This window comes from Sebastes umbrosus, chromosome 13 (genome assembly GCF_015220745.1).
Source record: "Sebastes umbrosus isolate fSebUmb1 chromosome 13, fSebUmb1.pri, whole genome shotgun sequence".
In the NCBI taxonomy this organism is placed as follows: domain Eukaryota; kingdom Metazoa; phylum Chordata; class Actinopteri; order Perciformes; family Sebastidae; genus Sebastes; species Sebastes umbrosus.
In genome coordinates, this window is record NC_051281.1 from 13,192,680 (window position 1) to 13,215,045 (window position 22,366).

The 22,366-nt window shown below is 42.2% G+C and overlaps 1 protein-coding gene across 3 annotated transcripts in view; it reads right to left on the minus strand.

The window, feature by feature from the left end:
• Window positions 1-22,366, minus strand: part of dip2a (disco-interacting protein 2 homolog A) — a 100,649-nt gene that overhangs the window by 68,462 nt on the left and 9,821 nt on the right. The window lies entirely within an intron of this gene.

Here is a 22,366-nt window from a genome sequence, read left to right on the forward strand (position 1 = left end):
GCTTTATATTGTAGTCACTTCAAGCACTCTTAGCCTCAGAGTGTGTCTACGTGTGTTTTTTCAGATCAAACACTAATCTGGAGGCAGGATGACCCCGTGCATGTTTGTCCGTCTATAAGTGTGTATCTGTGTGTGTGTGTGTGTGTGTGTGTGTGTGCCTGCATTGTGACCCGAGGCACACACTAAGATGATGAGGATCTGTAGATTAGACTACCAGAGGAGACAGCTGGGCCCTTGACTTCTGGCCATCTCAGCCGTTCATGGAGGTTTAATGGAGTGTGATAATGATGGCAACTAATCTGTGGGGGTGTTGGGAGGTCAAGAGACCCTGACTGACTCGGGGTCAACGCAGGATGGAGAAGAAAGGGAGAGGAGCATGTGTGTGTGTGCCACCTAAAAAACATCACAAACAATAGCACACCAGCAGGAGATGAAATTGATCTGTAACGGATTCAGATCAATTTTTCCAACAGCAGCGCACACACACAGTGACAGACAATCAAAATTAGTTTTTAGGGGGGATAAGAGAGGCGGAAACAACACGATAGAAAACAGAGTGGTATTTATACAGTATCTGTCTGCTCTTTGATGATGGGAGTCTTTTCTCACGGGGGCAATCCCCTCCGACAGGACTGTTTGTGGAAAACAAACAACTGTACTGCCTTTCCTCCCTCTCTCTCTCTCTCTCTCTCTCTCTCTCTTTCTCTCCCTATGAGCTTATTTTTAACCCTCCATTACCCCTTTTCCTTCTCTCTTTCATTGTCTGTCTCTCTCCCTTCCTCTTCTTGTCACATGACCTTCGTGTCTAAACATTGTTGAGAAACAGCAATGATATCTGAGTTGCTGTCTGTCCTTTTTGACTATTTTTTGCCTGTTTAGTTCACTTTTGCCATATTAGAGATTAGTGCAAGAACAATACGTCAATTAATCAAACATTTGATCAACAGAACACTAGTATTTTCTGACAGACATGAAAATGTATTCATCATTTAAGTCCATACCAATAAGTATTCTGATTACAGCTTCTCAAGTAGGGCTGCAACTAACGGTTATTTTTCATTGTCGATTAATCGGTAGATTATTTTACAATTAATTGACTAGTTGTTTGGTTTATAAAATGTCAGAAAATGGTGAAAAAAGTTTCCCAAAGTCCAAGATGACGTCCTCAAATGTCTTGTTTTATCCACAATTCAAAGATATTCAGTTTACTATCATAGAGGAGTAAAGAAAGCAGAAAATATTCACATTTAAGAAGCTGCAATCAGACAATTTAGATTTTTTTTTCTTAAAAAATGACTTACCAATTAATCACTTATTAAAATAGCTGGCAATTCATTTAATAGTTGGCAACTAATCGATTAATCGTTGCAAAGTGAGAATTCTCCACTATCTCCACTATTTTTCAACTACAGCAATCATTCTTAATGTAAGCCTTCTGAGCTTGCTGCTATATTTGACTATAATTGTTAACTGTAGAAACTAAAAATGGCAGCACACATAGTTTTACTGAGCAGCGCTGCATGGTTGGAAATCTATAATCTCTGTGAATGGACGGTGCAGGGAGTGGGAGTTAATCAGCCGTTGCTAAAAAGAGGAAATCCTCCCATTTCCCAGCTGCCACCTGTCACTCCACCTGACACCTGCCCCGCTGGCTATGTCTCTCTCTCTCTCTCTCTTTCACACACACACACGCACATGCACACGCACGCACACACACGCGCACATGCACAAACACACACCCCTTTAGAAATGTCTTCCCGTATGACGACACAAATGCTCACATACTAAATTACCAAGAAGGAAGCATAAACAAACCGGTTAATGCACATGTACACACAGGTAAACCCACATACCTGTTTGCACATGCTACTAGGCAACACCTTAACACCAACAGGCAGACAAAGAAGCAAAACGTGAGATGGAAACTACAAAGGAACATCGACACTGATAGTTTAGGGACCACACACACACAGTGCACAGACACACCAGTAATTATACACATCCATTCTAACTGAAACCTTCAGTCCTTTGATATAAACACAGTGTGTAAATTACTATACAAATGAATGAGATATTTGGTCATGATAGAGAGGCAACATTTTAATGGGAGCTTACAGAGAAGGAAATAAAGGACACAATTAGGACAAATTGCAAAATATAGCCAGTTTAGTTCAATCTTAGAGAACATTACAAATACTTAGAGCTGCCCCCTCTTAGTCCATTAGTCGACTAATTGGTAGTTTTGGTCTTAGTACACTTAGATTTTTTTAGTCAATTTGTCATTTTTTATGCTTTTCTCATGCTGAATAACTTCTTTCTAAGAAACTTGTGACCACATCTCTGGTAAACACAAGATTTGTGTGATTCTTTGTTGTTTTACAGCTCGATAAGTGTACAAAATCGTGTTAGTCAACTAAGAATTTCTTGGGTCAAGAACAACCCTACAAATATTTGTCCATCACTTAAAATGGTTAATAAATAGTTCATGTCTCTTACATCTGTCTTAAAGTGCAGTTTTTATGGAAGGTAAACCACTGATTTTTTTCTTACTTTCACGCCGAAAGGATATCTATGCACATCCTCAACTCTTTTACCTAAGAGGACAATACCCTTTTCACCCGAAGGCCACATCTGCACCTAATGACAGACTGCATTAACACACACACACACACACACACACACAAGCGGTCCTAATCCTTTGTTTCACGCTTGGATTCCCTTGCAAAACACATCCTGAACTGATCCTAATGCAGACCTATGACTCACAAACCATTTCCCTTTTTTTCTATAAGCACTCATACATCTGTGTGTCTGTGTTTTTGTGTGTGTGTGTATATACAGTGCTCGAGTGCTGCGTGTCGTTTTTACAAAACCCCCACCTTGCAGCCATCCGTTACTCCAGATATCAATGTGGGTTGTGTTTGTTTTTGTGAACCTGTGAACTCTGCCGTGTGTGTTTGTCCTGGAGTCCTCATATCTCCACTGCTAGCGGAGAGTGAAACCAGCTAGGGGAGTTTGCTAACTGCCGTTGGATCAATGCTCACTACCCTTCGTGGCCTTCAACATCACACCATCATTGCTTTATGTGCCGGTGGGCAAGAGAAAATACATATGCATACGTGCAAACATGCTTTGCAGCAGATCCATACAGACACATGAGCACGCACAGATGCATTGCTCTGCTCTCACACCACATGTACTCAATAAATGCTATAACACAAACCTGAGTGCACACACCCACACAGTATAAAGACACATTTGACATACAATAGCTTAATCCTGACTCCTAATCCACCCGGATTCTCATGATATGCAGACGTAACCTAAATAGTGTGCAGCTTACCTCAGATCCCTATTAAAACCTGACTTGTTGCCACTCAGCTGGTTTTATCTCCTCTCTGGCACACTGTCCAGGTCTAATGAGTGACATGAATAACACAGATCCATTGTGCTGGAAGGATTACTAATGTAAACATGTGCTCTCTGACTCAGGAGGACACGGTCTGGCAGCTTCACCGACAGACTTGATTATTTCATCTGTCTATCGCCAACTGTTCGCTTTGTTTAATAAGGTGTGTTATTATAGCAATAACAGAGATCCACAGAGATCCTGGCTGTGTGATAACATGTTAATAGTAACCTGGGCTTAGATCTTTAGCACAACTCCGCAGCAGTATATAAACACAAATGCTGACTCAGGTCATGTAGGGGTGCTATGTGCCGGCCAAATGAAGGCCCAGGAATGAGGCACTACAATAGATCATCAGCTAAACATCTCTCTGAGGCAGCCTGAGCTAATTTCCATATAAGGACCAATCGACTGGTGGGGATGCAGCGATACAGTCGGTTTGCTGTAGGTAAAGAAACACTGCAGCGCCTTTCATCGAGTACAACGGGAAGTTTGACTTGAATAGGACTGGACAGGAGGCAGGAAGAGAGAGGGGCGTGTAAGAAGGCAGAAGGAAGGAAACGAGACAGAGGAGAAAGAAGTGTGGACACAAAAGCTATGAAAAGAAGGGAAATATAAGGTTGGCAGACAGATGAGGGAAGGTGGGAGATGAGAGGAAAGTGAGTGACAAGAGGGATGAGAGCACAGCGACACTAGATAAACACACACTTACAGGAGACACAGCAAAGTCGTCCTCCAACAGGAAACAAGGGACACAAGTCACGGCCAGTCTACCGCTATCAGCTCAGACAACACACACCGCCCCAATTAAAAACATACAGACACAAAGACTTGACTGCACGTGCACACCACACAAAACAAAGTAACTGACACCGACTATACTCGTGTTTACATCACAAAACGCAGACTGTGCTATTTGTGTTCATCAACGGACATTTTTGATTTCAGAGTGAAAGCACCCGCGTGATGAGAAAACTGAGTGGAGCAGAAACTGCACATTTATTCAACTCTCAGTACATTTGGAGTATTGAGCTGATGTTCAAAGTGCAGTCTTGACCTTGAAAACAGCAATTGAGAAAACAATCTCACCAAGACATCAGTTTCATTGCTTTTCTGGAACAGTTGATCACATCAAACCTCCATCAGCCGAAGATCATGGTCTTCATCCGCAGATGGAGGCTTTTTTATTGCTGTTTCCAGAGTAGAGAATGAACTTTGAAACACAGATTTCAAACCGACATGGGCAAGAAGTCCCAAAAGTGGGTAAACTCCATCTGAAGATCATGTAAAAGCTCCAGAACAGCTACTAAATATACCTTGTGGTGAGATTGTTTTATGTGTGTATAATATTTGTATTGTTTAACTATTGAACTTATGCTTCACCGTATGCTGTTAACGCCATTGTTTTTTAAAAGGGCATATCCATCTGCGTCCTTTTCCGTTTTTATTTATTTTGAAAATGGAAACGCCCACTCAGCCATTACTAAACAGGTTACAAAAGTAAGCTAATCATAAAGCGAATCAATAAGGTTATAAATAATGTGAATGCTAGAACTAGCTGAGTCAAAGTTAGCTGTGCTAAGTTTGGAAATAACTGAAACGGTTAGTTAGGATTTTTTGAAGTGGGGTTGTATGTATTCTCCTGTGTTCTGCTACGTAAAATTACTGTTTTTGTGAATGTAGTCTGGTGGCTTAGAAGAGAGCGATATAACGGCTTCAGTTCCCCGTCGGAAAGGGCAGTCTGGCGACGAGGTAAAGCGGCTATAGACAGGAGCAGCTGAAAAACTTATTTTAGCCACCTAAAAGAAAAATCAATATCCGTTTAAGTGTACGCTATATTTAGAATATTTTCACCGCTTTACCTCGCCATCAGACAATCCTTTCCAACAAGGAACTGAAGCTGTTATATCACTGTCTTCAAAGCCACCAGACTCCATTCACAGATACAGTAATTTTACCTCACAGAAGGAGTTGCTGGTCTACCACTGCATTGATCGGTTAGTTTGTTTGTTCTTGTGTTTTTGTGTACTCCTATCTGCTTCTCCAAACCGGGAGCATGCCGATCTAAGTTACTAGGTAATACACTGACCATAAGGATGTATAGTATAATTACTGTATATGTAGAAGTGTCACCATGCAGAAACCTACATCAGGTCATGTGGGAAAAAGCTTTTAGAAGGGCATTCTGACGCCAAAACATGCATACTCCTACCAAAATTTGAATGTTCGGATTTGAATACATAAGGAAGACCACAAAAAAAATAATAGTAATGGACCCGCCCTTTAAGGTCAAGCTGTCAACTAACTAAGTGCTGCTTAGTGGCGTAGTTGTTCACCTGCGTAAGCGTACAACATTGTCCTTGTTTGCACATATGGTGCTCTGCTGTTTTATGCTGACATGGTATATTGAATTTCCCTCAGGATGAACAACTGAATCAGATTTTCTGGGTCTGATACAAACTACACACACAAAGACTTTTTGTTCTTTCCTTCTTTCATTATCTGTAGGCAACAAATAATTCACTGTGACCATGTATGGTGAGGTTCGACACAAAAAGATTTATAAAAAGCACTACATCATTGGATAAACATCAGTCATCTGGTTGCCATACCATTTGGTCCTACGCTGTTAGGCAAGATGCTAGCTGAGGTCAGAGATATGTTAGATGACATCAGGGTAAAGGCAGGCTGGAGATCTGCCACGTATAACGGAGGAACACTGGGCTTTAGTTCTTGTCTTTCTCCCCGTTTCCCTCCGTGTCCTTTCTTACTCTCACCCTGTCTTCTTGTGTTTCTTCATCTTGCCATCTATCTTCATGTCTATCCTTTTATGTCTTTCTCAAATGAGCTCTAAAAAAATGAGGGTCTGCGTTCACGGTGTCCTGAAGGGAGTTTCGTAGCTTTGTCTCATCTTTCAGAAGTCCAACCTCCATCTCAACCTCCTCGAGCTAGAAGTGAGAAAATGGAAACTGTCTTTTGTTTGGGCTAGGCTATATGACACACGAAAAACACTATAGGAAAGATATAAGGGAAGGCTATAAGAGGCTATAATACAATTACTGTAGTGCTCTCTCGGTCTCTCAAGTGGAGGATGCAGTGATACAGTTTTATACTCTTGATCCTAATGAAACCACTGTTCCATTAATCTCTCCCAACAGAATTCAATAACATTAATCCGGAGCAGCTTCTCCCCCTCTCTCTGTTTCACCACGCGCCGCACAACTGATCTCATGAAGCCAGGCTGCCTGCCAGGTGTGTGACCTCATTGACCTTTGGTTAATTTGGTGGCGCTGCAAAGCTGCAACGGCTCATCTGAGAGAGTGGCCTTTAGTTTAGCAGCTATGAGGGGACACAGACCAACGCAACTTCCAGCTTGGAGGTATAATTTTGTCGGCAAGGCATTAAAGGTCAACCTCAGGCCACGGCCTCTTTTGAAGCTGATGGCCCCTGACTGAGGCTAAAAAAGCCCGCAGCTCTGCGTGTGTCACGCATGACCTTAGCATGTGGACAGAGCCAGCCGGCTACAAAGTGAGCAGCTGAATCCAGCCTGCCTGGCCGGCTGACTCAATAGTTCAAAGGTAAAGAAACAAGTGGCTGCAAATGCCTTGAAGTGCATAGGGTAGGCTTGCCTATGTAGTCGGTGTTACTGGTGTTACACGGTGTTTGGGCACACTACGATTACATTACTTGCCCACCACCTCGACTGTTGTTTCACTTTTTTTTATAGAAATAAAACCCATTTAGTTAATTTTCGTGTATCAGAGCCGTGTTATCAATACATAGTCGGACAACGGACACTACAAACTGAAAGTGAAAGTGTCTGCTCCGTACGGAGTCTCAGCACAAAGTGGCAGGAGTCAGATTTCACACACGATGATGGCGGAGGATTTAGTATCAAAGTGAAAAGCAAAAGCGCCTATTTGGCAATATTTTGGGTTCAAATCCAATGCTATAAGGGAATCAAAATGTTAATGAGGCAATCACTGTGCGATGACAGAGCCGGTGTGCACGGCGCAGCGGCGCCAGGTGAAAATCTGCGACCCCGCAGCAAATGCTGGAGCGGAGAGGCCAGACACACCGCCATCCAACGGTAAAGATCAAAGTAAGCGCTCTACAGATATTGAGCGTCATCTTTTCTTAATCGGTAACACCGGTGTTGTCACAACTTGTTAACCATGGGAAAATTTCCTCACTGTCACATCCCTAGCATAAAAAAAATGTATTTCATTTTGATTTGATGTATTGCTTTGGCATCAGGATTAAAAAAAAAAATGTAAATAAAGAAATAAAACTGGAAAAGTAGACTTGTTATTTTGTCAGTCCTGCACTATGAATGAAATTACTTAAGTGTTTGTATAGAGAAACACACGTTCATCAGTGCGTGACCTTTAATATCCGACTTTTAAAAAGGGAACAGGGTCCTGCATCCAAAAGTCGGAAATACCAGCGTGACGGAGAGCCGTGGTTTGATCGCTCAGTCGATGACGGACACTTCCTCCTGCAGTCTCCCTGATAACACTGTTTACACTGGTTACCTCATAGCAAACTCCTCATCCGAAAAAAGACTTTACTGCACTGCCAACCACCCGAGCAGTCGAAAACTGAATGTTTCATATGAAAGATTCAGTCGCAGCACAGCCTGGGTTCATTTCAGCGCAATACCTCTAAGGAGAGCGGCACGGAATTTCAGGATGTAAAGGATTTAATAATGTGTTTTACTTACATGCCCATAGACAACAAGCATTTCAAGGAGTTTTGTTTAGACCTCAGGACTGTTCTTTTGGTTGACTGAACACTATATGACAACCAGAAGATAAGTTTTCAGCCCAGAGTGCTGTGCTGTTACAGATGATTACTCCTGCAGCACATCACTTTGAAAGAGGTGAGCCGCTTGCAAAACCATAAAACAAATTCTTATTGGTATAAATGTGCCAGTTAATACCACAAAGACCACAAAGTCAACAAAGCCAACAACACACAGAGCTTATGAACACAGGTGAGTGTCAAAATATACATCTGGGGCCTTGCTTTATGTCTCAGTTGTCATTGAAAACGAAAATGAAATGATATACCCTTGCATGGTTTCTTAGATTTTAGAGAAGAGATCCAGTGCCAGAAGGTGAAGAAATCATTTGCTACCTCTTGAAAGTCAGTGGAATTATCCTTTGACCTTTGCTTGACTATTCAATGATAACGACGGAGCAACACCATCGTTATAAAAGCGACATCCACACACTGACTCATCAGATATTCAGAAGGGCCTTGCTACATATTGAAGGACAATGAGGACAGGAGTGCAGTGATACTTTGGAGGGTTGGTGTTAACCTCACCACTCCTCGTCTGCAGGCACGCTGCCCAGTTCCTGGAGAGAGTGAGAGAGCGAGAGGGAGAGGAGGGAGAGGAGGGAATGAGGGAGGAAGTGTGTGACTGACTGAGGCACTTGCTGACCCGTGACTGTGCTTTGCTTTGCTTGCAGACGCTAACGTAACACACATTCCAACCTGCAATCACAGGACACACATCATCCACTTTCACATTCGCCTGAGCAGGCAGATATATATGTTCATACACACACACACACACACACACATACATCAACTCCAAATAGCTCACAAGCAGCACGACTGGGGTAAACATGAGAAGAAGAATGGCTTCTTACTAAAAGAAAATGTGTCCCAGCTAGTAGAGATGCATGGCTGCTCAGTCACACATCCCAGCTCTGGGATAAAGCCACTTCTAAAGGTCTTATCTGGAGACAGGAAGCACACAAATGGCCTGAATGGCCAAAGATTCAGAGTGAAAGTGGTCCCCTGTGACCTGGAGGCTCATTACAGTTAGTGGTCAACAAGTGCTGCGGGACTGAAAGTGCTGTGCACTGGGGCCTGCCTAACACTTGCATATACATTGTGACTTAACTAGGTGACAGCTACACTTTCCTCTGATGCTGCATTTATGTCAGATCTACACCACACCGCTGCCCATCCATTGTATAACCCCACTTATCCAGTGCAGGGTTGAGGGGGACTGGAACATATCCCAGCATGCATTGAACGAAAAAGCCGAAAGGTTAACAGTGTACACCATGAACAGGTCAGGACATTGGTTAGTGGAGCTGATAAGTGCTCCAACACCATACCCCAGTTGATCACAGCCATTAGTGAGGACACAAGCTGCCCATACAAACTTTAGACTGACTTCAACTCACTGCAGAGTCTAAAGAGAGGACCTTATTTCAGAGAAAATATGAACGGTAGTCAACGGAGAGACACAAATATTGATCCCGTTTGGATTACACCATGAATCACACATATGATGTTTATCAATTTAAAACATAATTTTGCAAGTGAAGAAAGTCACAGTTTGTTATAAAACTGTTGAAGTATAGGACTGTGAAAATACATAATTAGAAAAACTACACACCCAAAAGTCAAGTAAGAGACGTCTCTCTCACTGAAGCTACGATGCCTGTGTGTTTCGTACAGGGATGTACTCACACGAGCAACAGGTCTCGCTCGTTCTTTCTCTTCCCGGCTGATAAAAAGATCAGGAGTCGCTGGATAAAACACATCAGGTCAGTTACATTTGTGAGTGGAACATAGCTAAGTTATCTAGCAAGCTAGTGTTGATGACGTATATTGTGCGAGACGAGAGATGTAGTTCACTGAGCGGTTTCACACAAAACTAAATGATACTACGACAAACTAAGACTTTCTCGACTTGCAAAATTATGTTTTAAATTGACAAACATCAGTTGTGTGATTCATGGCGCAATTCAAACCAGATACAGTAAATATTCTTTCCAAAATTAGGTCCCATGGGGTCCACCGGAGGGGGCGGGACTTCGCATCTCTATTGGGTAAAACATGTTCTAAGTGGTGATTATCAAACTGACTTCAGCCTGGTGTCTAACCTGCTGTGCAGCTATATTCTCAAACATCTGTGAACCTGATTGTGACTGATTGGGCTGTTTGTCTCTACTTTGTAAAAACTCAGAAGGCTTTGTTTTTCCCCGACATTGCAATGTGCTGCTCTGATTAATTAATTACGAAAGGAACATACGATTGGTCGATCAAACAATCGACCTCCTGCTGAGCTGAATCAGACAGATCCTGGCCCATCCCATCGCGTTATTGATGTAGTTGATGATTTAGACAATCCATTCCTTCATTAAATGTGTGGCCTTTTCTGTGTCATGTAGCACTACTATTTTCCCCTAAAGCTTAATAGGCATAATAAGTTTCATGAAAATGTATGAGTGAAATCCACTATAAAATGCTTCAGGAAACCTCATGACTGACTGCATTCAAGCCAACCACAAATACCTTTACAATACCGATAGTCAAAAGGGCAGAGTATCAGATCTCTTCTAATGATGTCAGCATCAAAAGAACCTGTTGGATCTTGTGTGCAAACTGACACTATCGCTACTACACCTGCTGGCTGAGGTAACTTAACCATCCAGCAGAGAGATTTTTTACAGCCCGATCGTTTCACAGCCTGATCGTTTTACAGCGAGGTGATTCGGAGCTTCTCTGCATTGCTTTGAGACCATCTTTCTCATCTTCTTTCATTGGGACATGACATGCCATACCTGAGCAGCTGAAAGTGAGACACTGACAGGCCGATCCCATAGCTGACATAGCCTGAAGTCTTAGTCCATGACACGTCTCTATCTACTGGATGTTGATACACAATGTATAGTAGTTGATGAGTCTACTTGACTACGTTATAAATGGCATTACAACATAGTTTATATTGTCTCACGGTACATATCGGTCCAAACCTCCTGCAGCATGTTTTCTTTCTTACCATGTTGAAGAGATCTTCTCTTGCTCTTATTCCAACCATCACACTCTCATCCTTTGTTCTACTTTATCTCAGCAGGTCTTGTTATCTTCCTGCTATCCTTCAGTTCCACGTATCTATGTTTCATGCTCCCTCTCAGTGCCTGCCATTACTCCCTTTTTCACAGTCTCCCTCATTCGGTCTCTCCCTTTGCTTCTCCATTCTCCAGCTCCTCAATCAATATCCTCCCCGCTGAAACCTCAAGCATTGTTGTCAGTGGTCAAAGCCCCGGGTGAGCCTCTCAGTGAGGAATCTGACAGGCAGCCAGACAGAAATTAACCCAGAGAAGATATAGTAGATTCCAGGCTAAGGTGAGCTGAGGTTAGTCTCATGCAATTTGAACTGTGTGAGAGGTAGAGGAGAAAGAAAGGGATGGACAGCAGCAGACAGATTCAGAACATCTGTGCTGCAGCAACATGCACTAATGTGCCTCGGAGAAATGCAACTTGTCTTGAAGCTAAGCTGTAGGTAAACCTCCATTCTGACAAACATGGGACTTCAAAGCGAAGACAAATAACTCATCAATTTGTAGAACAATCCCACAGATGTAGGATAGATAATGGGTGTTATATCATGCAAACAAACAAACAGCATAGCAGCAGCAGCCACAGGGGCTTGTTTGCTCATGTCTGTCAAACAGACAACAGCCTGAGGTCCGTTTCACCAGCTTCCTGAGGTATACTGCCAGCTCTCACCGCTTCCCCATACATGGGGAAAAACAACTGAATAATATGCTTGTTCTAAAAATTTCTCAAAGCCCTCCCAGGCCCTTTTCCAGCCACGCATTCCACATACGCCCACAATTCAAAGTCAGGCAACATTCGGACCAAGCAGCGGCACGGCTGCTCGCTGTTCTTCCAGGACATGTGGAAGATAAGAGAGAGTCAGCTGTGGTGATATTGTTCTTGCTCTGTAACACTAGCCAGCTGATACTGTCTGCCAACTCCACTGCAGGCTAATCGGCCTCTATTAGCTGACGCGGTGAAGCCTCTGCTGCCTCGCAGGGGAAATAAAAGAGTTTCAAGCACGTCCCTCAGGTGTTCATTATGCAAAGTTGCATTCAGACCTGTGTCAGGTATTTGCACATAATTCTTCGCATTAGATTCAACCTGCTCAGAGAGAGAGAGATGGTTGAAGCTTGTGTATAAGTAACTTAGGCTACATCCACACTAATATGTTTTTGTTTTAAAACGCATAACCTTTACTATATTTATGCCTAGCGTCCACATTCCTCCTGCCATTTCGAGCACCTCAATCGGAGACGTTTGGAAATGCTGCTGACCCCGTTTCAGTTTTAAAACTTTAGGGTTGCGTTATAGTTTGGACGGACAGAAACGGAGACCTTTGAAAACGATGACGCAGACACCCACTTTCGCTTCTTAATTGGGTCTCATCAGTCATGACATGTCCTTCCCTGATTTGTCACGCCCCATCACGTGAACCTTTTCCGTAAGAAAGAAAAACACATCAGCCTCGACCACCAGTGGTTCATTTCAACATGGATAACGAGTTACAAGCGTAGCTGACCTTGTTGTCTGTGTTAACAGCTGTTGTGCAGTTAAATTCTGCATTTTATAATGCTACTACTGCCTACATGTTCAGGAGGCAAGCTGTTATTCGAGCGCTATGCATCAATTCCTGTGTCCAGCGCTGCTTCCTGTTTAGACGGCACACTCATGCCCAGTGTACGTGAATGGTCATGTGATATGTGTTTTCAGGCGTGGTAGTGTGGACGGAGATGAATTCTGAGACGGCCCTAAAATGACATTTAAAATGAAAATGCATTAGTGTGGATGTAGCCTTAATGAGAGCCAGAAAAATGGGCGGTTTCCAAGTAAATAAAGTGGCACTTTAGTGTGGCTGACACTGTGTGAGCTGTTCTCAAGTAGTAAACAACTTGCAAGTGGTGAAACCTCAGGAATTATTGTCCCATTCTTGAGGATCTATAGTGAGTCAAAGGTTTCACCGCAGGAATGCATGAACTTCTGTAACATATTGTTTTAAAACGATCATCTCCAAAAATGCAATTAATAAATACCAGTCCATTACACCAGACCAAATATCCCGTATTTATGGAACCGGTGTTAGATTGCTAAGGGTTTAACTTGTAGCCGATACTTCGAAAACAAGCGGAGCGGATTCCAGGACAAAAACAAACTCTTGTCCCGGCTAAGTCTTGTAATAGCATCTTTTCACTGAGCAAGGCATTCAGTGCTTCAAACCCTCCACCACTCCTTACAGGAAAAAAAGACAGACAAGAAGAATAAATGGTCAGTTCCGTAGAGAGACAGACGGGGCAGCCAGCACAGGGTCTGCTTTTGCACTTATCCTCACACACATGTAATCCAGGGGCCAAACCCGCAGCCTAACTCAACAAACAGGCTGTGACACGAGGGGAAGGGGGAAGGAGTGTCCGTGTGTGTGTATTTATGTGCACACGCATACATGTGCAAAGCCTGCAGACGGCGAAAAAACACCAAACGGGGCAGAGTCCCAGATGATCGTCGGCGATGGTCCCTAGCCAGTGGCAGATTCCTTTTGCCCTAAAGAGAAAGTGCAGATTGATGGCAGCCCTGCTGAAGCTCTGCGTTAGCCCATCATTCGTCTTCTGTGACCTGCTGGGGATACAGCCCTCGTACTGACGCAGCATCAGAAACAGTAGGTTAAAGGTCAAAGCCTTGAGGACGACACTGCTGAGGCCTGTAGACAGTTCATCTGCACAGCACTTCAAGAAGACAAAAGGGTGCATTTGATGCATGATGTTGGAGTAATGCAGCTCTTTAGGAGTAAATAAATACAAAAGATCAAATCGTGCTGTACGCACCGCCATGAAAAGCTAGTAAATTGCCGGTGCTTTTGATAAAGCGCAATATTTCCAGTAGCCAGTTCTGCTGTCGCTATAATGACCCAGAACTAATGTATTTTTACTACTCTGCAAGGATCAATATGCATCTACAAAAAGCAGTGATCTCAAATCCCTTTTCAAAAATGCCACATAGGCTGCACACACATATTTTACTGCGCATACTGTGACTGTTTCACCTTAGTGAATACACCATATAAGCCATCCAGAGTTTGGGAATACACGGCCTTAGTTCTTAGCATTTGTTTCAACATGGTATTTACTGCATCAGGAGAACTATAATCAGGAGGAAGTCATCCCAAAAAAAAGACTTGTGTTAGACACTGTGTTAGTCTATGTCGTGAAGCACGCACATCTGGTAAACAGATTAAAAACAAGCAATATCAATAATTGGTCATTGCTTATTTCTCTGATGTCTGGCGTACTCCAGATGTTTCTATGAAAGGGTAAATTTAAATCCAGGCCTCGCTATTCCTCCCACTCCTCCTCCTCCCTTGTTCTGACCCTCTGGACACAGACATGTAAATACAACTCTCTTTATAGATTTGACTTGGAAGAACTGACTTTAACCTCAGAAAACCAGACCAAATTGCAAGCCATCTTTAAATAGAAACAGACTGGTTCCCCCCACTGAATTTCTTTTTCTATTTTCCAGTAAGTTTTCAACAGCTTAGCCTTGTCAACATGACATTAATTCAAACATTTCCCACAAACAAGAGTTAACTACTCCTTACACAAATAGAATAATGAAATGTTTCACGATGCACTGACAATACTCAATAATGAAAGGAGACAAGGTGCACAAGTTGAGAACCAGCAGGATTTACAGATTCAGCTGTAATAGGTGGTGTGTTCTCTGCTTTGACAGCAAGCCTTTGTTGTGTAAATCCTTCTCAGTTTAGTCCTATTGATGAGACCTTCATCACGCATGCAGGAACTCATCCTCCTCTTATACTCTCCTCTCTCCGCATTGGTTATCAGAGCACTATGATTTAATGTCCCGATGGCTAAATATAGGCCTGACCACGACAACAGTACAATTAAATTCAGTTTGTCTCATCAAATTAGATTACAAGGAGGGAGGCAAGGAAGCAGAGACTCTGTCATGGGTTAGCAGCTCTCGGATTTTCAGGTCATATGGATTCTTACTCACACGCACACACCACGCAATTGCCAATTACGATAAGAATTGGAGGCTGCAGTAGTAATAAGCCTCAGGAGAAAGTTTGCCCTCAAGTATGTCTGTGTGTGTGTGTCATCGGGGTAGGGTATCACAGCAGCAGTCATCTGCCACTTGTTGGCATTTCAGACTTCCTCCTAATGACAGACAGGGTGGAGTCAGCGTGTACAGTATATATGGGCTCACTGTAATTATTATTATCTGGCGTTATTGACAGTGTTGAATCATCAGCGATTATATCACACTGCTGCTTTGTTGAGAGACAGTTTAGAGCCCTCAAGCAACTTAATAACAAAGACTTCAAAATGTGGGAATATGACAGTGAGTCATATGAATATATGAATAGGTTGTATCGTAGCACACACAAATACACACCCCAGCAGACAGTATACATACTTAAACACACAAAAGCTGTAAAGAATCACGCCCACCCACACAGAACACCAATGTTTGATGCGTCATACAAAGAAGAAAAGTTTATGAAAGGTTAAACTTGGCTGTCTAATGAGTTTCTTGGATGGAGGAAACGGGGACGACGAGGAATGAAGAACAGGCTTCTGAGATTCAACAACTGAGCTCCAACTGTCATCATGGAGCGAGTCGCACACACGTTATGGGACCACAGCCATCGACCGCTGTGACCTCTATTTCAAGAATGCTGTGAGTAAGAGCACAGAGACGTGTGCATGTGTGTTATATTAGATTACAGGTCAGCTTAAAGTTGTATCCATGTCATTGTTCCTTCCTGAGCGCCTGGGATTCCACAAGTAACAGTGGGTGAAAAGGTTATTCAAAATCTTTAGGGTGTGTTGACAAGCAGCAAAACTGTGCTTTAGTGCAGTGACAAAAAGGTGCCAAATACTGTACACCGATCAGTACAGGGGTCATTTTGGATACTGCCACGTGGCACATGGACAATGAGTATAAGAACTTTCAATTTAAACAGTTAAGTTAAATGCAATTAAAGGTAAGAAACTTGGTTCAGAACAGCTCTCCATTACTCTCTGAACTCCTTATCAGTGAAAACATCTGGTGTGCTATAGTAGTAGTGCCAGAGAAAACATTACAGCGATTAGTTTAGACTTTGAACTTGCTTAGTATGAGGTACCACATCATTACCCAGGAATGGAGATTGGATGAAATCTCCTTGGATAGTAACCAGACTATAAAAAAAGGCCACCGAAATCATGTCAAATCTATACAAAAAAATATATGTTTTAGTTATATTTTCATAGTTAGAGGAATACAAAGGCCACAAGGGAAAGCCAAGTGCAATAACATTAACTTGCTAAAAAACGTGCAACTGTGCTTTCATGAAGAAATATGAATATACCTGTATTCAACCTCTGTCTGAAACGCTCTATTTTAGCGCCTCTCTCTTTAAGACCCCCTCCTGACAAAGCCCAGTCTGCTTTGATTGGCTTGAGAGGAAAATATGGTGCACCATTGCAAAGATTGTCCTCGAGCCGTGGGCGATATATTCTAATGAGCCTGCATGTGACATTTCTCTCTCAAATGTGTATGGCTACCAGCAGATGGTTGTGTAGGTTAAAGTAGCAGTAGGATGGATTTCTCCATTGTTTTAAATGGAAAAAGCATCTATATCACTATCTCCTTACCTCAATATTAAAGGGTCATTTCAGTTTATTACAACGTGAGTCTCATGTTAGCAGCTGTGGCCATCATTTCTATTGGCCATGACAACATAAATGAGCAGTCAGTCGACCAGACAGGTTGCAAACAAGCCAACAGTTAAGCCAGATATTTAAAAAACACTTTATGTGGAGGTAGAACTTATAGTGAGCGTGCCTAAAATGTCAGTAATAGTCCCTCATTGCATATGAAAACTGTGCATGAGCACAACTATGGCAGGTGTGGTCAAAGTCGAAACAAGATCTTTGAGGACAGTTTTAGTAATAAATTTCGGGTTTACTTTTGTTTTCTCTTGTAAATTAGTTTAAACAAGCTGTGGGTTCATTTAAACCTCTATAACAATCTGAACGTTTGTGTTTCTGGCCTCGTCTGACTTCATTTTAGTGATTTCATGAGTTTTCAACAATTAACTTGGTGAGTACAAAGTTAATATTACCCATAGAAATGATGGCCAAAATTTCAAATATATGACCCAAGTTGTAATAAACCAAAACATACATCAACAAGCTAATATTTGTGTCATGTTTTTATATCAATTACTAGTCACTTCAGCTGTTCCTGGGTGTATCTTTCACCTCAGGGTGCTTTGAATGCATGTCCTCTAGCTCTTAAATGCAGCACCAGGAACTGTCTCATGAAAAACAGGTTGGATGTTTATCGAGATGATTTACAACTTACAGACATTAGTTAGTGAGTGTTTGTTAAATGCGGATAGAGAGTCCACACTTTGTCAGTTATGCCTTAGGAGCTTTAAAGGCAGTCCTGACTTGCCCTCGCTTTGCGTCTTTCTGGCTATACAGGTACACTTTGAATAAAGCACTATAGGAAAAGTCTCTGGAGAGCGACAGCAGCAGAGTTTGCCTAAAACTGTCTGCTTGCTCGGAGACACAGGCTGAAAACACATTTTCTGGTATGTGAGCTGAGTTTTAGATCTAAAAAAAGCCTGGCTTTAGCCCCACAATAAAAAAAAACAACCTCACTTCAGTTTTATTTTATTCCTTCCCTCCCATAGTCTACTGGGACACCTCAGGGAAAGAGGAGGAGGGGGCAACTTGGCCTTGTTCTTTTAAAAGGCTGGGACAACCTGCTATGCTGTATGCCTGTTTGGTGTGTGTAGTCGTGCCCTCCAGCAGTGATGGGGATTTAGAAAGCCCTCTCCTCACGGTTAAGTTGATAGGTCATGGCACATTCCAGACATTTTCTGTCTGTTTGTTTTCCACCAGGAAGGCTCACAATGCAGCCTGCTGCTGCTACAAAGGGCTGTTTGTCTTTGATCTGCACATCACACCTGAGTAGGCCTAGACATCGATTGAAGTTCAAACTTGTTTAAGGTTTACTCAGACATCTCTAAAAAAAAATGAGGTGACTATAGTCAGAGCAATGTGATTAGACACCACTCTTGGCAACAAACGCATAATCCGAATTATACATTTCCTGGCAAAACATCTATTGTAAGTAAAGCAGCAAGAGTTAAGTTAAGTTCCCCTTTGTAGTGCTTCCTCCACACTTTCACGGAGAGCTGCTTGTTGGCCAGCTGCTGATGGAGCTAAGTTCACAGCCTCCACGGTCCCGTCACGCTGTCCAGGCTGACCTCTGCTAGCTCCCCCGGCCAGAGAAGGTCAAAAGAAGCTAATAGGTGTTGATGCCACTGACCGGTACATCATTACACCACCGCTCTGGAATGAATTATCATCACTTATCTTAATTCAACACTGCCAACTCCTGTCAGTGGCAGCTTATTTAAAGGTCCCATAATGTAAAAAGTGACATTTTCATGTCTTTTTTATTATAAAGCAGGTTTAAGTGCTGTATAAATACTGTGAAAGTCGCGAAAGGCTCAATCCATGGAGAAATACACACAGCCCATATTCAGAAACTGTTCCTTTGAAACAAGCTGTCAGGATTTCTGTAATTTTGCGATCCTGAAATTCCATACTAATATGCTATTTAGTACACTAAAACGGTTTGTGAGATATTTTAGTATGCCTGAAACCTTAGTATGAAACCAATAGTATGCAAATTGTATACTATTTATGGTGGAATATTACAGTATGCAACGTTGGACACTACGGCGGCACAAGTATCCCACAATGCAATGCGGTAGTGACGAAACCGTTCATAACGGACGTTGACGGACAGCTCTGTAACATCGATAACGCTTCAATTTAACAGTAAGTATAAGATTTCGCTTTGCTGGGTGTAAAATATATTTTAAATGAATTCAGACGTTCACAAACCGTCATTTTGGTCACATGAGGTTAGCACGGGTTACCATGGTTACACGTCTCCAACCGGCAAGGAGGCTCTCAGGAAGTGACGAAGTAAATTATTAATCAGTGCATCCGAAAAGATACATACTACTGTTTATTCACACAAAGATATATTGAACGATAGTACAGATATTGGGTATGTAGTGCATGGTGTGTGATTCTGGACGCAGCCAGGATGTGAACACGGACCCAAACTGTTGCCTAGAAACGCAATTCCATTACGTTAAAATGTAAAGTTTCAGAGGGTAAATACAGGCATATTCATACAGACAGTATGAGGGAAATAAAGGGTTTTTTGAACATTACAGCATGCAAACATGTTCTAGTAGAAACATAAAATACAAGTATGAACCTGAAAATGAGCGCATTATAGGACCTTTAACTGGGATTCCAAACGGCACTCTAACCAACGCTCTCTGATGAGACAGAGCAGATTTGATAGACAATCAGGAGCTTCTGTGATGCCTCTTGATGTGTTTTCACATTATCAGCCTTTATTATAAACCTGACAGGTATTATGTGAATAGGGAGCCGATAGGGCAAAGGAAGTAAAACCAGTTAGAGCAGCTTGGTGGTTCAAGAGGGTGTAATATTATCACTAAAAGTTCCACTCTGTATTACGACTAACTCCAGATCTGACATGTGACACTCTTTTGCTTACATGTGCAGAATAATGACAAAGTGTTTGAGAGTAATTGAGAGGCAGTAGAGTCAAGGCAATGTACACCATTAATGCTTCAGATTGAATGTGTTAAGGGGCATATGTGTTATGTTTAGCAATGTGTATAATGTTTCAACGATGAACGTATAGCAGTAAAAAATATTAAATGAGAAAAGTTGAGATTACATAATCAAGACAGCAAAAAGGAGATGATGAATGAATGAAGGACTATTAATGAAGTTTTACCTTGAGCTCTGAAAAACTTTATAAAGGCTCCCTGCACAGCTCAGTGACCTCAGCCCTGCAGCCTCCTTCTATCCTCTGCAAGCAATTCGCTAAGCACCTTGAAAAACACTGCAGTGCAAATGTTGTGAACATGCTGTACTTCTGCAGGAACCATGAATAATAGAGCCAATATTTTATCTTTCAGAGGTGTGAATCAGAGGATTTAGAGAGAATTCAGCTATCTGAGAAGGACGCTGTATGTGTTGTGACTGTGATTAGACGAGGGAGGACAGATTGAGCTGTGGTGTTAACTAGAGGAGGGCTCCTTAGGTGCCATCCGACTCTCATGCTGTTTCCATCAGATGGGCACAGAGAGAGATCACAGATACACACCTATACAGGTAGGCGAATGGGCAGCATAGAATTTACACCAGAAAGCTGATGGAGGCAGAACAAAAGCCTTGCTGGGCAGAAGAATGCGGTGCATAAAGCAGCAGAGTGGATTTTGCAATGTGTCCTTGAAGTGGGGCATGCGGCTTGTTTGGTCAGCAGATCTCCCTGGCGCCGGTGCCCGTTGCACTGCCCTGCGCATGCCATCTCTCCTGCAGCAAGGACACATACAGTGTCACCACAAGCACAGTACCTGGTGGCACCCATTATGACAAAGGAAATATTCTGAAACTGAGGAGATATTTATTAAGTTGTGCAAAAATGGTGCTCACACCTTTATTCATTTAGAAACAATCCCTGGTTGAGTGCTACCAAATGTACCTTCTGGTCAATCACAGAGCTCAGTGGTCTCTCTGAAGCAGGATGGGCAGTACAGTATGGTGGCCTGGCAGGATGCTGGCACTGTCTTTATACTAGGGATGCAAAACTGAACTGTAAAAATTGCATACAAACCGAACCGTGGGCTTCTTGAATCGCATCACAATTAAATGCTATAGTATTAGCATTACTATTAAATGCTTATTTGATGAGGTGCCAGTGACATAGAAGAGGCAATTATTGCTCATTGGTCGTCCTTCAACCACAAGGTCGGCGGTTCAATACTCGGTTCCTACTGTCTGCATGTCGAAGTTTCCTTGAGCGAGACACTGACCCTCAAGTTGCTCCCTGCCCGGGCGCTTCACAGCAGCCCACTGCTCATAAAATACTTAGGATGGGTTAAATGCAGAGGTCAAATTTCATGTATGTACCTGTATGTATATGACTAATGTAATAAAGCTTTTAATTATCTGAACATAGGCCTACTTGAGCATTAAGTAGCCTGCCTTATTTCACGAATAAAATCAGTGTTATGGCTTCATATAATATAGAAATATCAATTACTATCAATCAATTAATCTATCTGAGTTCAGACATATTGGAAATTGTTAATTTTTTTCTTCTCCCTAATGTGCAAAACAAACAGAACCAAAACCGTGATCCAAAAACTGACCCACCCAAACTGTGGGCTTGTTGAACCGTTGCACCACTATCTCTCTACTGTTGTCTTATCAAAGGGCCAAGTCTCCGGTTGGCTTGAAAAAGACAAACTTCCTGGTTCAATACAGCCATCTGATTTAAAAGGTTAAAGGAACTCAACTGCAGGAGACTTAAGTCAACAGAAAAGTGAAGACAGACATACAGTATTATAAAGTAAGAGCCAAATATTATTGGGTGTTGGCCAATGCAAAGACAGAGTCCATGATCTGGGGCTTTACTGTATTTATTTGCCTCATAACAAACTGATCGAAGCTTTGATATAGTATGGATAGTAATAATCTCTGTTTATCTGTTTTTCTACATTAATGAACCAGTTGAAAGATTGTTAGCTCCCCATTTAGCCAGCATACATTTTCAGTGGTTGAAAAGATTACGGCATTGCATTTCTCTAGAAAGTACTGGAGCAAATCATGTGGAATTGATTCAGCGTTTGCTGTGTTTTCTCACAGTAAATGAAGTGTACAGCTAGCTGTCTGTGACAGTTAACACTAGGGCTGTGAAAAATCTGGCGATACGATACGTATCATGACCCCAGTATGCAGAAATATTCAAATACATCATTTTAGAATAGGCGAAAATAACACATAACATCATGCAAAAAACTACTCTGTTTTTGACCAAAACTGTTTATCATAAAGTGGACATGTCTGTAAAGGAGAGACTTGTGGGTACCCATATTGAACCCATTTTCATTCACATATATTGAGGTCATAGGTCAAGGAACCCCTTTGAAAATGGCCAATACAGTTTTTCCTCGCCAAAATGTAGCAA